The sequence below is a fragment of the Aotus nancymaae genome, unplaced genomic scaffold (genome assembly GCF_030222135.1).
Source record: "Aotus nancymaae isolate 86718 unplaced genomic scaffold, 86718_ANA_hifiasm-v0.15.2.pri h1tg000009l, whole genome shotgun sequence".
Taxonomy (NCBI): domain Eukaryota; kingdom Metazoa; phylum Chordata; class Mammalia; order Primates; family Aotidae; genus Aotus; species Aotus nancymaae.
Window position 1 is genome coordinate 7,005,023 of NW_026988420.1, and position 20,900 is coordinate 7,025,922.

The 20,900-nt window shown below is 41.5% G+C and overlaps 1 protein-coding gene across 5 annotated transcripts in view; it reads left to right on the forward strand.

The window, feature by feature from the left end:
• The first annotated feature begins 1,368 nt into the window (after nucleotides 1-1,368).
• The window catches only part of ZMYM2 (zinc finger MYM-type containing 2), a 125,899-nt gene continuing 106,367 nt past the window's right edge, over nucleotides 1,369-20,900 (forward strand). Inside the window, exons 1-3 of one of the 5 annotated variants that reach the window (XM_012442015.2) lie at nucleotides 1,369-1,483; nucleotides 2,604-2,672; nucleotides 13,005-13,051. The gene's annotated coding sequence lies outside the window, so the exon portion shown is untranslated. Of the gene's footprint in view, nucleotides 1,602-2,603; nucleotides 2,673-13,004; nucleotides 13,052-20,900 lie in introns of all 5 variants that reach the window. The other 4 variants (XM_012442020.3, XM_012442005.3, XM_012442048.2 and 1 more) reach the window with 4 other exon arrangements.

Consider the following 20,900-nt stretch of genomic DNA (forward strand, 5'->3'; position numbering starts at 1 on the left):
CCAGCCATTTGGGTGGGAAAATAACCAACAACAGTTGTAATCCCACTAAGAACCGCCAGGGCGAGACGAAAGCGGCATCGCTTCCATCTTTACGTGGTCTTGGAAATGGTTCAGCACCATGACGTCCGCCGAAGACGTAGGTGTAGACGAGGAACAAAAGAGAAGACCCCTCGTGGAGGTGGCCTGTGGGACCCGCCCTCCCCGGGCGCCCAGCGCCGTCTGTCTCTATCTCCGCTCCCCCGGGGGCCGCAGCGTTGCGCCCCGCGATGGAGCGGGCTGTGGAGGGAGTCTCCCTGGAGTCTCCATCAACCGTTGAGGACCAGGAGACGGTGACAGACGGTGGAGAGGCCTGGGCAGGGCCAGCGCCCCGGGCTGCGGAGCACAGGACGGCGGTGCCCAGGGACGCCCCAGGGCGGGCCCCGGCGCCTCCAACCGGCGGGAGCCCAGCTCTAGGGGAGCCAGCAGCTCCCTCCATCTTGGTTGATGGAGGCGGGGAGCGTTGTCTGGGTCTCTCCACCGTCGCGCCCGTCCCCTACGGCCCCGCGGACGCAGACGCCGGCCGCCGGGGCTGTTCCCTTGGCCGAATGGCAGAGCCCAGTCGGGGCTTCCCGGGAACAAGTTCCCTGGCCCCAAGGGGCTTGGTTTTGAAGGGGTCCCAAGTTCCTACAGCCGTTCCTACAAAATGGAGGACGTCGTCTCCTCCTGCTGCAGCCATGGCGGGAGGTGGGGGACTATTCCCCACGGGGCGCGGCGAGGGTGGCAGGGCCTCCACTGCCCCCAGCGCGCTCAGAGTTCCACTTTACCCGAGGCCCTGAAAGCCCACTCAGCCCCACTCCAGCGCTTCCCCGGCCTCGCCCCTCGTGGGGGCCTTCAAGGAACTGGACAGGGAGGGCGTTGGGGCATCGAGGCCGCGGCTCTCCTCGGGCAGAGGCGTTGAGAGCCGCTGCCGCGGCCTGGGCACCCGGGCTCCGGCGAGGGCAGGTGGCCCCGCCGGAGTCTCCCGGGCTGTCTAGGTACCGGAGAGCCCCGGGCCCCAAGGGGCAGAAGCGAAGGTGGTGCGGCGGGCAGTGAATCTCGGGCTCCTGACCCTGGCAGACCCTATGGGTGGGGGCGGGGGACCGGCGGGGAGGGGACGCGGCCGGGAGTCGAGGGCCGGCGGAGGCGGGAGTGGAACGGCAGGACCGGGGGTGTGGCCTGTGCCTGACGGACAGCCCTTCGGACCACCCCACCGAGGGGGGGTCCTGAAGGACGGCCGTCTTAGCCACTGGGCGTGCCCGAGGCGCCCCGGCCCGCCTCCCCCACCAGCCAACGAGCGCGCGGAGGGCGGGGCCTCCCCGGGCTCGGCCGCGCCGCCACCTCCTCCGCCTCCTCCTCCTCACCAGCGCTAAAGCCGGGACTGGACCGAGCGGAGTTGTGCGTGTCGCCGAAGGGGGGTGGGCCGGGGGAGGGGAGGTTCGTTCCGCGGAGCCGCAGCCAGAACCGGGTGAGGCTTATCCCCGCTGTCTTTCCAGTCGAGGGCCGCCGAGAGTGGGGGTGGCTGGGAGCAGCGCAGCCTCCGGAGGAGGAGGCGGAGGCGGAGGCGACTGGGGAGGCGGAGATGGGTGAGGGCAGCCTCCAGAGCCTCCCACCGACCCGGGATTAATACCCCGCGGCGCGGCCGCCGTCGCCGCTGCCGCGTCGGGGCCTCGGGGGCAGCTCGGGGCTGCTCTCATGTCACAGGCGCCTTTGCGTCCGGCCCGAGGGGCTAGGAGAGTGCGGTCGAGGCCGGGAGGGCTGGGTGAGGCGGCCGCCAACGGCGGGGGTCGCGGGGCCGGCGGGGCGGCGGGGCCGGCGGGGCCGGCGGGGCGGGGGTGCCGACCGCTCGGGGAGGTCGCGGGGCATTTTCCTTTCTCTCCTGCGGGGGGCGGGGGAGGGGCGCCCCGGCCGGGTCTCCGCTCTCGGGGCCGTGCTGCCACCCAGTCCGCCAGAGCCGAGGTCCCCAAGTTTTTCGGGGCGAGAGCAGCTGCCTCTGCCCCGCCGGGTCCCCTGCTTCGCTCTTCTTTTCCTCGGCGCTGCGCTGCGCGGCTCTTGCTCCGCACGTATTGTTTGGCTGGGTCTCTAATGGCGGACAGGGAGGCAGCGCTGCCGGTCGCCGACTGCAGGGGGGGGCAAACCTCGGGCCCAGGGCAACTGCTTGGGGCAAATGTGGGCGATATCGGCCCAGCGGTGACGTGAGCCGCCCCTTACCTCTGAATTGGTACTCGGAGTGACGGTGATGACGCTGGGTGGGCAAATTTAGGAGGGAATACAAATCCCTTACTGGCGTCGAGGCAACGTTTTCCCTTCCCCCCTCCCTTCCAGGAGCAGGCTCGGTGTCCTCAGGCCCCCCTCCCTTCCAGATTTTGCCTTCTACAAGGGTTTTGGCCCCAGATATATATATTTTGCCCTGTTTTGCCCCACTTCCGCAGGAGGGGGCTGTTGTGCGCATGGTGGGGGTAATAATAGAAGGACCGAACCTCCTTGACCTCTTATTCCCTCCTCTGCCTCCTTCTGGCAGAAAGGGTTGGGTTCGCCCACCAGGTTCTGTGTTCTTGATACGTTTTTCATTTTTCCTCCTATCCCAGGACCAAGAATCGCCTTCAATCCTGTCTGGTGCATCCTTGGCAGAAAGTGAGGAGGAAAACACCCCCATTGTGAGTCTTTTGCCTCTAATTTGTTGCTAATAGAGGACATTGTCAGATTGTAGGGGTTCAGACATGGGACCTGGCCCTCCCCGTTGTTTTGAGGGGGAGGAGCTTTCCCTTGGGTGGCAGTTGCCCCCAAGGCGAAGCCTGGGTAATGGCTGGTGAGGCAGCTGGGAGTGGGCGCTGCTGTTTCCACCGCTGCAGACATCGCTCCTGCTGCTGCAATACCAACCTCAGCAACCAGACGACGGGCTTCTGCAGCTGCTCACGTTACCGGGGAGGAGGGGTGGTGCAAAGGAGGGCATATTTCTGGTGCCCTCTAGAGTTCCAAAATGGGAATTAAAGTTATTTCTTGTTGAATGCTATGCATGCAACATTAACATTTTTTCTTCCTTAAACAATGGCTAATTGATTGAAGGGATTGGAAGCATGGAAATAACCATTTATATTTTTGTTTATGTCTGTTGGAAACACAAATTTTGACACTTAAGGCTCATAAGTTGCTAGATCTTTTTCATGTCTTTGCTTAGGAAAGGGATCGAGTCCACTCTTCTTGTACTGTCTTGTTCTCCAAGTAGCGTGCTGATCAGACCAGTGTACTGATCTGGTAACTTTCTTGGTTCTCCATCTTCCATGTTGACCGTCTTTCACTTAACGATCATTTTTGAATGTGTTACCTGAGAATTATCATTTAATTTGTTGGTTTTAAGGCAACCATGTAATGTGCTAGAGCGGAAGATGAAGATAGACAATCATATTTTCCTTCAGGCAGTTGAAACTAATCATAAAATATCAGTGAAGTCCATTGACAATTAATACTGTAACTTGTAGATCTCTGTCAGAGTCAGAGGTGAGTTATTTTTGCTTAAGTATTCAATCCACATGGTTCAAAAAATAGTTAAGAATTTGCTGAATATACATTTGTGAAGGATGATGTGGGAATAGTAACTTGTGTTAAATATACATCATTCTAGGGACAGTCCAGGTCACTTTCCTTTAATCTTAGCAGGTAGCCCACAGGGTAATACAAATAGCATGTATTGAGCTCTTATTGTATGCTAACCCAATTTCAAAATGTGTGTGTGTGTTTTTTTAAGTTTCTATGGAAACTTTAAATTTTACAAGTAAGAATAGTATACTGAACCTCCATGTACCCATCATTCACGTTCTAAAATTATCAGTACATGTCCACACTAATTTTTAATATGTGTCAACGAAAACCCAGTGATGTTGATAACCACAGTTATCAATTAGATTTTTATACCGCCTTGTTTCAAAACCAACAGATCAGAATTAACATAGCCTCTTTTTCAATGTGTCTGTACAATTTACAGTCTGTAATTGTTTTCTAAATACTGCTAACTTGAATGAATATAACTTCTCTAATGAGTTTGAAATTCATCTCAGTAATTAGATCATTCAATACAATGAATCAAGGATTAGATCTTTCAAATAAATGGATGATGCTTATCACCACATATTTTCACTAAAGATTTGCCTGTCTAGGATTTTTTTCTTTGTTCTTAGTTATGTTGATGGGGGAAGCTTGATAATTGTTTATGTTTAGCAGATATTTGGAGATGAGGAACATGAAAAACGTAAAATCAGTACTTTTCTGTAATGGCAACATATGTATACCAATGGAAAGCAGTGCTGCTTTTATGTAATACCAGAATGTGGTTCTTGTTTTGCTTAATGATTTAGGTTAAGATTGAACATTTCTTACTTAAAAACATCAACTAGTGATGCTGTTACATGCTAGACAGTAAGATGAAGATAACCTGATGATTTTTAATTGGCTTTGACTAAATAAGTACTTTTATTATACACTAGGAACATATGTAAGTGCTTTTAGATCTATTTACAAAGTATTTTGACAGTTAAAAATACTTTGTATATTTATGGCATCTTTCTTTAGTGCATTCTATCTATTCCGTCTCACCTATCCTTTTAAACAATTGGAAGAAAGATACAAAGTGGTTACTACTTTTCTGTGGGCTGGGCTTTTGTATCTCATGTGGTGAGACAACCCTGAATCACTCAGGTGTGACACATACGCTAACATATGAACATTTTTAACTTCTGTGTGGGTACAGAGATTATCTTTGAACAACAGTGTTCATTTTTCAGTTTTATTGTATTTTGCCCTTGTTTGAGGTACAGAGGTATACAAACTTAATGCATTTGAGACAAAGCGAATCTTTACCTTCAGTCAGATGCTCTGGTATTAATGTGATGGGAAGAATAGATATGAAATGCTGAAACTCTTTAGTGTCAAAAGGTATGGTATAATTAGAAATGTAATATTTTATGTTTTCTGTCTCTCTAGCATTAATATGTCTCCATCCAATTTGACAATATTATTTATATATCTTATAATAAATGTCGTTTATTGTAAGAAGACTTTGGGCTATTCAAATTGCATGTCTTTTTTTTTTTTTTTGAGTGGGAGTTTTGCTCTTGTTGCACAAGCTGGGGTGCAATGGTGTGATCTTGGCTTACTGCAGCCTCTGCCTCCTGGGTTCAAGTGATTCTCCTGCCTCTGCCTCTCAAGTAACTGGGATTACAGGTGTGCGCCACCATGCCTGGCTAATTTTGTATTTTTAGTAGAAACAGGGTTTCATCATGTTGGTCAGGCTGGTCTCAAACGCCTGGACTCAAATGGTTCACCTGCTTTGGCCTCCCAAAGTGCTGGGATTACAGGCATGAGCCACCGCACCTGGCCTCTTTTTTTTGTTTGTTTTTGAGATGGAGTCTCCCTCGCCCAGGCTGGAGTACAGTGATGCAAACTTGGCTTACTGTAGCCTCTGCCTCCTGGGTTCAAGCAATTCTCCTGCCTCAGCCTCCCAAGTAGCTGGGACTACAGGCATGTGCTACCACACCCGGCTAATTTTGTAGTTTTGGTGAAGATGGGGATTTTTAGTAGAGAGGAGGTTTCACCATGTTGGCCATGCTGGTCTTGAACTCCTGGGCTCTGGTGATCTGCCTGCCTCAATCTCTCAAAGTGCTGGGATTACAGCAGTGAGCCACCTGTGCCCTGCCTGCATGTGATTTTTTTAGAGAATGCAAGGAGAGCCCAAACTCAAGTATTTTCTCTCATTGGATTAGCAAATAGTATTTTATATAGCGCATTTCAAGTTTGGGAAGAAATATATTGTTTTGACTCCCTGCATTTTCCTCTTTAAAAAAATTTCAGTTGGTTAATTTTCTTATATTCCTGTCAAAGCATAGAACTGAACAGGACTTTTGAAGTATTCAGATCAAAAAGTTCTTACGCAGATCTCCAATATGTAAGACTTACAAAGTTGTCACTGAGAAAAATTGCTGTTGGATAAATGCATGAATTTGAGTGCAGCGATCTGAGTAACAGTTGCAGCTTATTTTCATATTTTATTTTGGTTGTATACCAGCATGAAATTTTCGTTTTATGTAGTTGGAGTTGCACATTTTTATATTTGCAACCTGGTTTTTTAAATAAGTCACTTTGTAGTCTTAGATTTCTCTTACTAAAATAGAGATATGAAAAGCATCTTTATGGTCATCACCAAATGCTTGGCAACAAGATGAGTTGGTCATTTTAAAATGTGTTAAAATTTGGATTATAACACATTTGAACATATCTGTTGTTTTGTGCATATTTTAAGATATATTAAGATGGGGTGCAGTGGCTCACGCCTGTAATCCCAGCACTCTGGGAGGTTGAGGCGGGTGGATCACCTGAGGTCAGAAGTTCGAGACCAGCCAGGTCAACATGGTGAAACCCTGTCTCTACTAAAAAAAAATACAAAAATTAGCTGGGCGTGCTGGTGGGCACCTGTAATCCCAGCTACTCAGGAGGCTAAGACAGGAGAATTGTTTGAACTCGGGAGGCAGAGGTTGTAGTGAGCCAAGACCTTGCCATTGCAGTCTAGCCTGGGAGACAGAAGCTCAAAAAAAGCTCAAAAAAAACTTTGTCTCAAAAAAAAAGAAAGAAATATATTAATTTTTTGGGGTCAAGCTTTACATGATATATGAAGCACTTCTGTGAAACTGCAGAATGAATTTTTGTAAACCATTGAAAATCTATTTAGAGTTTTAAAAATGATGTGCAGAGGCCGGGCGCGGTGGCTCATGCCTGTAATCCCAGCACTTTGGGAGGCCGAGGAGGGTGGATCACGAGATCAAGAGATCGAGACCATCCTGGTCAACATGGTGAAACCCCGTCTCTACTAAAAATACAAAAATTAGCTGGGCATGGTGGCGCGTGCCTGTAGTCCCAGCTACTCAGGAGGCTGAGGCAGGAGAATTGCTTGAACCCAGGAGACGGAGGTTGCGGTGAGCTGAGATCGCGCCATTGCACTCCAGCCTGGGTAACAAGAGCGAAACTCCGTCTCAAAAAAAAAAAAAAAAAAAAATGATGTGCAGAGAGGTTAGCAAAATCACTTGATTAGCATGACTTTCGGATTTGTTCTTAGTACTTAGTACTGTTTTGTTTTTAACTTTATAACAGTTCATTGAAAATTAGAAGTAATACATTTCAAGAAAAATTAATGGTCTTTAATTTGGAAGAAGGGTATAGCTGTTTTATTTTTACTGATTTGATTAATGTTCTATAAGTATTCATGTTTGCTATTTCAAGAAATGACTTAAGAGTAAACTGGTTGGCCGGGCTCGGTGGCTCACACCTGTAATCCCAGCTTTGGGAGATCAAGGAGGGGGGATCACCTGAGGTCAGGAGTTCAAGACCAGCCTGGCCAACATGGTGAAACCCTGTCTCTACTAAAAATACAGGCATGGTGACAGGCAATTAGCCAGGCATGGTGGCGGGCACCTGTAATCCCAGCTACTGGGGAGGCTGAGGTAGGAGATTACTTGAAACCAGGAGGCAGAGTTTGCAGCGAGCCAAGGTCGCACCATTACACTCCAGCCTGGATGACAGAGTGAGACTCTGTCTCAAAAAACAAACAAACAACAACAAAAACTCTTGGATTAAACTTATTTCTCTCTAACCATACATTTAGATTGGATAAGAAAAATACATAGCTATTTTAAGTAAAATTGGGATGCACAGAAGTTGCAGACAGAATAATGTTTATAAGATGTGAGTATAATACAGTGAGACACATTCTTTTTACTTTACAGCAATGAATGTGTATATAACTCTGCTGTAGTCACCTAGATACCTTCTCTGGACTTACAGTGTAAGAATTGACAACTAAAGTTTTGGGTTTTGTTATTTAACATTAAGAAATGACTTTTTCTTCTAATACCGGCACAGTTTTGTAATCATTCATTTCAAAGAGGTATGTCTTGCCTAGCAAGAATAGTGTTTCTTAGAATATGAAGCTGGACTAGACAGAATGTTCAGGGTAATAATCAGGGTACTGATTCAACAAATTGAATATTATAGCACCTGTTAAATATTAGTCATAAAAAATGTGTTCTGTTAATTATGGGTTAGCAGTTTCTTTGGCTCCTTGCTTGGAAGAGGATTTCATCTAGACTTAGTGAATTGTTTCTAGTTCTATAGAACTAAGGAAAGATTTGAATGGAAGTGAAAATATAAGTTAAGTGAAAATTTTATTTTATCCTCCTCCTGTTTAGAGTTGTACTTTTTTCGTTCTAGGCTTGTCATACTTTATTATAACTATTTTAATTATTTCTGGCCCTGATATGGTATCTGATTTTTTTTTTTTTTTTTTTTTTTTTTTGAGACAGAGTCTTGCTCTGTTGCCCAGACCGGAGTACAGTAGCATTATCTCAGCTCCTTGCAACCTCTGCCTCCTGGGTTTAAGCAGTTCTGCCTCAGCCTCTCGAGTAGCTGGGATTACAGGTGTGCACCACCACGCCCAGCTAATTTTTGTATATTTAGTAGAGACAGGGTTTCACCATGTTGGCCAGCTGGTTTCAAATTCCTGACCTCAGGTGATCCACCCACCTCAGCCTCCCAAAGTGCTGGGATTACAGGTGTGAGCCACCGCACCAGGCCTGAATTCTTGTATGTTTATAATTCTATATTTGCTTGTTTTTTTTTTTTTGTTTTTTTTTTGAGAAGGAGTTTTGTTCTTGTTGCCCAGGCTGGAGTGCAATGGCGCTGTCAGGCTCACCGAAACCTCTGCATCCCAGGTTCAAGTGATTCTCCTGCCTCAGCCTCTCGAGTAGCTGGGACTACAGGCATGTGCCACCACACCTGGCTAATTTTGTATTTTTAGTAGAGACGGGGTTTCTCCATGTTGATCAGGCTGGTCTTGAACTCTCGACCTCAGGTGGGATTATAGGCGTGAGCCTGGCCTGCTTTTTTTAAGTAATGAAAAATTTGGACTTATTTTAATTAGTTATAGAAAAATTATTATAAAATTTAATGAGTTTTAGCTTTATAACTTTACTATGAATATTGTCTCACTTTATTCTGGTTTTTGTCTGTCTTAATATTGTGTAGTCCTGTTTCTTAGCCAAATAAGTGTTAACTCCTGCCTAGGAAGTCATTCCATCCTATGTCTCTGTGCAGTTTTACATTGCTTATAGAAGAGAAGCTTCTGTTCCAGTTAGTCTCTCTTCTATGACACAGACTCCTGACTTCTGCTATTCCATGTTCTCTCCGTTTGTATATCATATTTCCCCTTTTTAAGGACCTTACTGGTCTGTTTTCATTCTGTCTTCCTCTTGGATTTAACTGTTTGTTTGTCTTTCCTTTTCCTAACTCCTTTTGCATTTTTTTAAAAAAGACTGTAGTATCTGTAATAGTGTACTATGCCCTAAGTCTGATTATGCTGTGCTTTTAGGTATATTTCCATATTATAGTAAACTTGTGAATTTGGCGAGATCATGATGTAAGTATGGTTCTAGAGATATATAAGGGTCTCACATGGAAAGGGAACTAGGAAGGGTAACAACTTAATTTTGCAAATTTTCTGCTGAAAAAAGCCATTTTTCTCACTTGAGTGTTGTCTAGGGGATTTGTAGCATGACATGAATTGGAGTCATACAGATTCAGATTTAAATCTGACCTGCCCATGAAGGGAGTTTTGGGGTGATAGAGTGTTCTAAAACTGGATTGTGGTGGAGGTTGCACTAGTATATACATTTAATAAATGTATCAAACCTTTCAGTTAAAATAAGTAAATTTTACTACATGTACATTACAGTTTAATAGAACTATGCTTTAATAGAAATATTTACCAGTTTGTGATATCAGGCAATCAGGCAAGTCACGTAACCTCTGAGCTATAGTTCAGTCAGTTAACAAATGAGTTTGGTAATGCCTGGTTTCCTTAATTGTTGAGGTGAAGACTAAAAATAATACAAGGTATACAGCTGGCCCATAGTAGATGCTCAGTTAATAGCAGCTACAATTCTTAAACAATCTGTTTTTTTTTCTTTTTTTTTTTGAGATGGAGTTTTGCTCTTGTTGCCCAGGTTGGAATGCAATGGTACCATCTCAGCTCACTGTAACCTCCACCCCTCCCCTCGGGTTCAAGTGATTCTCCTGCCTCAGCCTCCCGAGTAGCTGGAATTACAGGCATGCACCAACACGTCTGGCTAATTTTGTATTTTTAGTCTCTACTGAAAATGGGTTGGGTTTTCTCCATGTTGGTCAGGCTGGTCTCAAACTCCCAACCACGTGTGATCTGCCCACCTTGGCCTTCCAAAGTGCTGGGATTATAGACGTGAGCCACTGTGCTGTTTATCTGGACCAAACATCGTGTATTTGCTGCCACCACCTGAATGTAAACTTATTGTGTGTTTATTCCCTGGTAATGACTAGAAGAATTTATCTTTCTCTTGACCAACTTCCTTCTTCTGGTCCCTTTATTTGTCTGCAGTGCTTTATCCTCTGTCGAGATGAAAATGCTTTATCCTCCAGAATCCCTACATCTTTTTCTAATGATTTCTTCTTTTCCTTATACTTTTAGAAAGAAATCCACTGTCTGACTGGCACTTCAACAGTATAACAAATCTGCTCTTTTGAGGTCACTAGTGACCTAATTGCCAAATCTTTTAACTGCTTCTTTTGGTCTTAATTCTGTAACATTTGAAATTCTTACTTCTGGGGCTTAATTTAGTCTCATAGTTATGACCTTCTCCTTCACTTCCCCTTCCTAGACATTTTTTTGAGATGGAGTTTCGCTCTCGTTGCCCAAGCTGGAAAGCAATGGCGTGATCTTGGCTCACTGGAACCTCCGCCTCACGGGTTTAAGCGATTTTCCTGCCTCAGCCTCTTAAGTAACTGAGATTACAGGTGTGCGCCACTATGCTTGGCTAATTTTTTGTATTTTTAGTAGAAATGGGGGTTTCACCATGTTTGCCAGGCTGGTCTTGAACTCCTTACCTCAGGTGATCTGCCCACCTTGGCCTCCCAAAGTGCTGGGATTACAGATGTGAGCCACTGTTCAAGGCCTCCCCTCACTAGACTTTCTAATGTTGAGACTTTTTTTTTTTTAAGACATACTCTCACTCTGACGCCCAGGCTGGAGTGCAGTGGTGTGATCTCGGCTCACTGCAACCTCCACATCCCGGGTTCAAGTGATTCTCTGCCTCAGCCTCCGGAGTAGCTAGGATTACAGGCACCCACCACCACGCCCAGCTAATTTTTGTGTTTTTAGTAGAGACGGGGTTTCACTATTTTGGCCAGGCTGGTCTTGAACTCCTGACCTCGTGATCCGCCTGCCTCGGCCTCCCAAAGTGCTGGGATTATAGGCGTGAGCCATGGTGCCTGACCATGTTGAGACCTTTTAAGTGTCCTTTACTGTCATCTTTAGCTCTCTCTTGTTTTGCTTTGAACTTTTACCTTAGTCTGTTAGACAATGGAATTATTTACAAAACAGTTTCTTCCTATTCTTGACTCCAGAGTAGACAGATTAATTTTTCCTAAAGCTCAGTCTGATGACATCACTCATTTTGCAGAAACTTGAGAAATTTCTGTTGACATCTGAAACAAACTAAAAATTAAGCCTGGACTTAAAAACCCTTAAAAAGGAAAAATCAAGTAGGGAGTGTGTTATGTGTGATTTTCAGGTAAGTTCTTACTGTTCGGTTTAGAGAGATAGTCATGTAAATAAGTAAATACAAACAAAGTGTAATAGGTAATAAACAGAAATGAATAATTATATGCATATCAGAAAGGACAGTTCTTAAAGAGTATTTTGGTTATAAAAATAAAACATTCCCTTAAAATCTTTATGCAGTAAAAAATACATATAACATAGAAAATGAGAGTTCCTGCATAATTCCATTCCCCTTGAGACCAGTGTTGAAACTTTAAAACTTATTCTTACGATTTTGCCACCTGGTCATAGTACTAATAATTTGCATATGTGCTGTTACTATCAACAATGGACATATTCAACATAGTCTGACAGCCTTGTTTTCCATTCCTTATCCTTATGTTGCAGAAGTCTTTAGCTGATTGTTTGAATTCTAGTGGTCAGTTTTATTAGACTAGTTCACTAGTCTTAGTTCTAGCTGATGGGAAGATAATGTGGTATGATGAAAGGTATGTGGACTTTAGGTCCAAACTTCGCATGTGCCACCTGCCAGCTGTGCTATAGGAGATTTATCTGATTGTACAGAGTAATTTACTCAACTGCAAAATGAGGTCATAATATATTATAAAGTCTTTTCAAGGAACTTATGATGAGAGTGGTATCAAGCATGGGGTTTTTTTTGTTTGTTTTTTGTATTTTTAGTAGAGATGGGGTTTCTCCATGTTGGTCAGGCTGGTCTTGAACTCCCGACCTCAGGTGATCTGCCCGCCTTGCCCTACCAGAGTGCTGGGATTACAGGCATGAGCCACCGCACCTGGCAAGCATGTTTTTTTTTTTTATAATTGATAGTTGTTACTGTGTCAGCTGTGTGATGAAATTCGGAGGCAAAAATATAACTCAAGGCATGAAGGAAAGGATTGAATAAAAGAGATCAGCAAAATAAGACTAATTGAGGAGTGCCTTCTTCAATTAAGATTTATTGAGTGGTGCCTTCTCTACTTTAGGCTCACTTAAAAGAACTTTATTTACTAGGTAATTAAAAAAATTAAAACTATTGAATTGTAAATGGTAAGATTTTCTTTTTATTTTCTGAAATTTGTCTAATAGGGACAACAGATTTTCTTTGTTATACTCTATGCTCTGTATTCCTTTGATTTTTTTTTTTCTTTTTTAAAGCAATCAGTGAAACATTTGAAGAGCATTTCAAGAAAAAAATGGTGGTTAAAAAAGAGTTTTGAGTCTTATGCAACAGAGGCAAGAGATTTTTTTTGCTTAGTAGTAGTTTGTATTAGAGAAATAGATTCTTAGTACCTGAAGTCTGCCTTTTTGGATCTGTGGTCTCATTTGCGTATTGATGCAAGTATTGTTGTTTCTTTAGGTTAGATGAGGTCTTAATCATGGAACATTTGAAGTCACGTAAAGAAGGTAATGTTTTTTTTTAAAAGCCCTCTACTGCAGCATGTTTAAACGTTTCGGAAAATTTGTTATCAAAAACAATCATTACACTAGATGATAGATTTAGAATACCTACAAGTGGTCATAAGAATAAATGAATGTTTGATGATTTGTTTCCAAATTAATGTGTGTAGTTGAAGTTTATTTGTGCTGTTGTAGTTTTTAAACTATGTTTGGAGAAGGAAGTATGGGTTTATTTAGCTTCTTTGGTAAAGGGGATCACAAGGATAGGGTATGATAACCTTTCATTAGGGACTAAAATCAGGTCATGTTACTAACTGTAATTACGCAGATGAATATAGAAGTAAAAAAAATTAGGACCAAAGATAAAGGATAAAGATAATTATATTTTAGCTTGTTTCATCTTTTGAGAAAGTTATTCTAATTTCCCATTTTATAATAGGGAAATGAGCTTGGGGGTGAAGTGATTGTGTCCTATGCACACAAGAAGAGAAAGAGCGAGAATTGGTGTGGGTCAGGGAGGAGAGAATAAACCCCAAACCCCAAAAAAGAAAAAAAGCAACCCCAAATCCCAGAAAGGTTATTTGTTAAAGGAAAATATTCATTCAGTAAATATTTATTGGCCAGGCTTTTGTGAAAGTTCAAGGATACAGTAAGAGGCAATAAGAACATAGGTCTTTGCCCTTATGGACCATGCAGTCTTATGGGGGTTGCAGATAAACATACATAATTGCAAATTGGATAAATGCAGCTGTGAAAATGAGTATGATCTGAGATGGGACACCTAATTGAGATTAGCGATGGATTAGTGGAGTGTTTAATGCAGGAGGATCTTCCTTTGAGAGAGCAACATTTAAGCAGAGAATAGATGGAAGCATGAAAATGGAGTCTTTCAGGCAGAGGAAGATCTTGAGATGATGAGCTTGGACTCTTCCCCAGCCTGAAATAAGACTTAGATTAGTTTAGCTGAAGCTTAATGAGCAAGGTGGGGAAGAGTAGGGCTGAAAGTGAACCTAGATTGTAAGTAGGGATCAAATCAGACAGAAATGTTACATACAGGTAAGGGGAGGGATTGTAGGCTTCCTCCTAAGTATACTGAAAAGCCATGTAAGAAGTGAATGCTGTAGTCTGGTTTCATTTTTAAGAAGATCTTTAGATTTCCTGGGGATTCTAGTAGATAATGTCAGTATTCCAACAGAAAAATGATGGACTTCTTGGGTTATAGGGTTATTTTGGAAGTAGGATAAGCACTTGATGATGGCAGGTTGTAGGGGAAGAAAGGAGAAAAAATTGAGAATGACTTCCAGATTTCTATTATTGAGTAGCTAGACACAAAACTTTGTGAAATTGCAAAATCCGGAAGAGGTACAGATAAAAGGGGATAGAGCAAGTTAAAAAAAAAACTGCATGTAGAGAGTAGGCAGTTTGGAGTTTTGAAACGTCTTGATTGAGATAAATTAAGGAGTTTAGGAGTATTAAGGTATTATTATTATTATTTTGAGATGGAGTCTTGCTCTGTTGCTCAGGCTGGAGTGCAATGGCGTGATCTCGGCTCACTGCAACCTTCGCCTCTCAGGTTCAAGTGATTCTCCTGTCTCAGCTTCCCAAGTAGCTGGGACTACAGGCATGTGCCACCATGCCTGGCTAATTTTTGTATTTTTAGTAGAGATGGTGTTTCACTATGTTGGCCAGGTTGGTCTTAAACTCCTGACCTCGTGATCCGCCCGCCTCGGCCTCCCAAAGTGCTGGAACACGTGTGAGCCACCGAGCCCGGCCATTAAGGTATTATTTTAAATCATGGGAGTGGATGAGATCCCTAAAGAAAGTTAAAATTACTTGAAAATACCTTATAGTTAAATTTTGGTCCTATGGGAGAGAAGAAATTGTTTCTTAACTCTAAAAACTCTAAACCTTAGAGATACTTGAATGAATTAATTGATGTAATCATTTATTTAGATCAAAGGGATTTTTGTTTAGACTCTGTCATAACCCTTGAATGGATTTTTAGTAGCTGAGCACATGAATTAAATGGTTCCGATCAGCTTCTAAAGCCAGAATAGCATTGTTTTAGGTATCCAGTAAAGATATGTTAAACAGATTATGGCTAAATTGTAAGCAATGTGCATACATAATTTATATCATCTGTCTTTGGTTCCCTGGTCCCTGTCTCCATTCTCCAAAGGTTAAGAATATCACTCTAGTGTGTATTACATGTACCCGTAAGAATTACTTAGTAATCTTGTGTATGCCTTTTAAAAACATGTATACTATACATATCTTTTTGCAACTTTTTTTTTTCACTTAGTGTTATGTCTTAGCCGTCTTTCGGAGTTAATACAGAAAGATCTCCTTTTTAACTGTTGTGAAGTATTTAATGGCATGGATATAATACAGCTTAGACATTCTTTTGATGGACAGTTTATTTCCAATTTTTTGCTATTAGAGATAATTCTGCAAGAAATATACTTGTATTTTCTTTGTATTTATGAGTGTTTTCTCTAGGGAAGATTCTGAGAATAGGAATTTCTGAATCAGAGTGTGTGCATATTATATATTTTAATAGATAACTGCCAGATTGCCTTCCATTATTCCACTATACCAGCTGCATTTCCACCACTTCCTCCACATTCTTCCCAACACTGTATATTATCAAATAGCTAAATTTAATGTTCCCTCTGAAGTATAAGTATCAATTCTTTGTTATAGCTGTTACAAATATATATACTTTATGGTATCTTTCTTCGCTATGTAAATTTTTTCATGTAATGGAGAAATCCATGTTATTACTGCAAAAAATGGGAATAACTATAACAAGAAGTATGCAAGACTTTAATGAAGGAAACTATAAAACAATACCATAGGGTGGCCAGGTACAGTGGCTCACACCTGCAATCCCAGCACTTTGGGAGGCTGAGGTGGGCAGATCCTGAGGTCAGGAGTTTGAGACCAGCCTGGTCAATATAGTGACACCCGTCTCTTCTAAAAATACAAAAATTAGCCAGGCATGGTGGTATGTGCCTGTAGTCCCAACTACTTGGGAGGCTGAGGCAGAAGAATTGCTTGAACCCGGGAGGTGGAGGTTGCAGTGATCCGAGATGGCGCTACTGCACTCCAGCCTGGGCAACAGAGTGAGACTCTGTCTCAAAAACAAACAAACAAACAGACAAACAAAAACAATACCATAGAGCAGGCTTGTCCAGCCTGAGGCCCACAGATCACATGCGGCCTAGGAAATCTTTGAATGTGGTTCAACACAAATTCGTAAACTGTCTTAAAACACTATGAGATTTTTTTGTGATTTTTCTTGTTAGCTCATCAGCTATCATTAGCGTTAGTGTATTTTATGTGTGGCTGAAGACAGTTCCAGTGTGGCCCAGGGAAGCTAAAAGGTTGGACACCTGTACCGTAGGGTATATAAGAAAACTTTAAATGGAAAGATGTACATATGTCTGAGTGGGAAGACTTCAGTAATGTAAAAATGTTAAATTTATCTCCAAATTAATCTCTTAAATTTATTGAAACCTAATCAAATCCCAGTATATTTGCATATAATACCAACTTTAAAAGGTAGAAGAGGGTAAACAGAAACTCATTCTTCTTCCCTCTGATTCATCTACTTAATTCTTTTCCTTAGAGGCAAACCACTGTTGTCATTTTCTTGGGCATTTATCCAGCAATGGGTGTGTGTGTGTGTGTGTGTGTATTGTTTTATACCGTGTGTGTGTGGTGTGTTTATGTATTGTTCTATACCTTGTGTGTGTGTGGTGTGTTTATTGTTCTATACCTTGTGTGTGTGTGTGTGTGTTTTTGTGTGTGTGGTGTGGTGTGTTTATGTATTGTTCTATACCTTGCTGTTTACACTTAATTTTTATGTGCGATTGTTCCTTACTAGCATGTAAGTCCATTTAGAGTTGCTTCATTGTTTCAAAGTGCTGCATAGTGTTTTGTTGTATGTCTTTGTCATCATTAATTTTATCAGTTGTCTGTTAAAAGGACACTTAGATTGTTTAAAATCTTTTGATTTTACCATGAATGTCCTTTCACATTTTGTTTTTTACAATATGAGATAATACATCTGTTGGATGGATGCCTAAAAGTAGAATTTCTTGGTCAAAGAAATATTTTTCTAGTTGCCCTCTATATAATTGTACCAGTTTACAGAATGGGAGTCTTACTCACAGGATATTGTTAAGAATTGTTGGGCCTTTGTTAATATAAGAGAAAATTGGTGGCCCTTCAGAATTTAAGTAGTATTTTTGTAGATACATATTTAAGAGTGATGTTTCCTTTTTTTGTGAACTGTGTTTTTTTTTTTTTGTCCTTTATTCTATTTGTTTGTTGGTTTATCTCATTGATTGTAGGAGCTCTTTGTCTTCATTTTATTATGAGTTACAAATTTTTTTTTCATAGCATATCATTGTTTTTGGCATTTTTTTTCCCCATATGGTGTCTTTTTTTTCTTTTCTGGAGAAAAAAAAAAAAACAGTAAAATATAGTAACATAAAATTGACTATTTTCTTTTTTCTTTTTTGAGACAGAATCTTGCTCTGTTGCCAGGCCGGAGTGCAGTGGTGCGATCTCGGCTCACTGCAACTTCTGCCTCCCGGATTCAAGTGATTCTCCTGCCTCAGCCTCCCAAGTAGCTGGGACTGTAGGTGTGTACCACCACACCCAGCTAATTTTTGTTTTTTTAACAGAGATGGGGTTTCACCATGTTGGCCAGGATGGGCTCAATCTGTTGACCTTGTGATCCCCTTTCTTCAGCCTCCCAAAGTGCTGGGATTATAGGCATGAGCCACCATGCCCGGCCAAATTGACTATTTTTTACCATTTTTAAGGGTACACAATTTTGGGGCATTAAACACATTCACAATTTCTTGCAAAAATCAACATCAATTGCCAGAATGTTTTCATCATCCCAAATAGAAACTATATTCATTAACATTCCTCATCTTGCCTCCCTCCAGCCCCTGGTAACTTCTGTTCTACCTTTTGTTTCTATGCATTTGCTTATAATATCGAACTACCTCATGAATGGAATCACAATATTTGTCTTTTTGTGTCTGACCTACTTCAGTTAGCATGTTTTCAGAGTTTGTCTGTGTTGTTGTATGTATCAGAATTTTATTCATTGTTAAGGCTGTATATATTCCCCTGTATATGTTTACCAACATTTTATTTATCCATTCACTTTTTGTTGGGCACATAGGTTGTTTTCACCTTTTGGCCATTGGGAAAATGCTTTTGTGATCATTGTTGTACAAGTATCTTTTTTGAGTCATTACTTTCAGTTATTTTGGGTATATATCTCAGAATGAAATTGATGGGTCATAGGTTAATATCCATATGTGACTTTGGGGAACCATTAAACTGTTTTCCACAGTATGGTACCATTTTACATTTTTATCAGCAATACACAAGGGTTCTTCTAATTTTTGAAGGTCTTTATCAGTACTTAAGTTTTTCTTTTCTTTTTTTTAAAAAAACTTTTTTTCTCCATTTTTAAAATTTATGTATGTGTGTAATAACTTAGAGATGGAGTCTTGCTATGTTGACCAGGCTGGTCTTGAACTTCTGGCCTCAATTTAGTCTTTCACCTTGGCCTTCCAAAGCACTGGGATTATAGGTGTGAGCCACCACTCCTGACCATTTTTAGAGAAATGGCAATCCTAATGAGTGTGAAATGGTACTTTATTTTTTCTTTCTTTTTTATTTTAAATTGTAAAAAAAAAAAAAAAAAACATAAAATTTACCATTTTCACCACTTTTAAGTGTACAGCTCAGTATTTTTTAGTATATTCACATGTCACAAAGGAGATGTCCAGACCTTTTTTATTTGATAATATCAAAACTCTGCCTATTAAACGACTGTTCCCCATTATTATCTTCTTGAGCCCCTGGTAACCACCATTTTACTTTCTGTTTATGAATTTGACTACTTTAGATACTTCACATAAGTGGAATCACGCAGGATTTGGCTTTTTGTGACTAGCTGTTTGCATGTAGCATGATGTCTTCATGGTTCTTCTATGTTATAGCATGTGTCAGAATTTTCTTCCTTTTAGAGGCTGAATACTAGTCTATTGTATGTATATGTCTTTTAGGTCTAGGTAGTTTATGGTGTTGTTTAAGCCCCTTCCAACTCATTATTGATCTTCTGTTTGGTGGTTCTATCCATTTTTGGAAGGGTAAAATGAAGCCTCAACTATTATAGAGTTTTGTGTCTCTCCCTCCTTTTAATTCTGGTAATTTTTGCTTTAATATATTTTGGGGCTTAGTTGTTAGGTATCTATATGTTTAGAACCTCCTGTTTCTTCTTGCTAGAATGAACCTTTCGTCAATATGTAATTCCTTTGTCTCATAACCTTTTTTTAAATTTAAAGTTAATTCTGATATTAGTATAGTAACTCCAGTTCTCATTTGGTTAATATTTGCATGTAATAGGTTTTCTATCCTTTCACTTAACTATTCTATATCTTTGTATCTGAAGTGAATCTTTTTCTTTAAATTGAGATGGGATCTCGTTTTGTTGCCCAGGTTGGTCTCTAACTCTTGGGCTCAGGTAATCCTCCCACTTTGGGCTCCCAAAGCGTTGGGATTACAGGCATGAGGTGCCTGGCCCTGAAGTGAATCTTCTGTAGACAGCATATAGGTGGATTGTGTTTTTAAAAATTCAGTCTGCCAGTGTATATCTAAGGTAATTCTTCATAAGGATTTACCTCTGCCATTTTGCTGTTTTCTGCATATTTTATGTTTTTTCTTTCTATTTCTTCTATTGCTTTTTACGTTAAATTTTTCTCTAGTATATCATTTGATTTCCTTCTTTTCTATATATTTTAAAAGTTTTTTTTTTTAATGGTTACCTTGGGGATTAAAATAGGCATCTTAAATTTATGATACCATACTGCAAATAATTTCGTTTCAGAAGTATACACTCTACTGCTGTACTTGTATTTGTAATATTATTGTCATAGATTACATCTGTATATGTTGTGTGCTCATTAATATCAATTTAAAATTACTGTTGTGTTTTTTTTTTTTTTTAAGATGGAGTTTCACTCTTGTTGCCCAGGCTGGAGTGCAATGGCGCTATCTTGGCTCACCACAACCTCTGCCTCCTGGGTTCAAGCGATTCTCCTGCCTCAGCCTCCTAAGTAGCTGGAGTTACAGGTGTGTACCACCATGCCTGGCGAATTTTGTATTTTTAGTAGAGATAGGATTTCTCCATTTTGGTCAGGCTAGTCTTGCCCAGCCTAAATTACTGTTTTATATCTTTATCTTTTACATTATATTAAAAAATTAATTATAGGCTGGATGTGGTGGCTCATGCCTGTAATCCCAGCACTTTGGGAGGCCAAGGTGGGTAGATAATGAGGTCAAGAGATGGAGACTATCCTGACCAACATGGTGAAACCCCATCTCTATTAAAATACAAAAAATTAGCTGGGCATGGTGGCGTGTGCCTACAGTCCCAGCTACTCAGGAGGCTGAGTCAGGGTAATCTCTTGAAACCCGGGAGGTGGAGGTTGCAATGAGCCGAGATCGCACCACTGCATTCCAGCCTGGCCACAGCAAGACTCCATCTCAAAAAAAAAAAAAAACAAATAATTATAAACCTAAAGTACATTACTGTTGGCTTTTCTGTTATCTCTTTAGTTACCTTCACTTTTCACTTTATTTCTTCTTACTATGTTGAGTACCACGTTCAGTGTTTTATCATTTTTGCTTGAAGAACTCTTTTTAGCATTTCATGTTGGGCAGGTCTGCAGGAAATGAACGTCTTTCTGCTTTTGCTTATCTGGAAATATCTTAATTTCTCCTTATTTTTGGAGGGATTTTTTGCTGCATATAGAATTCT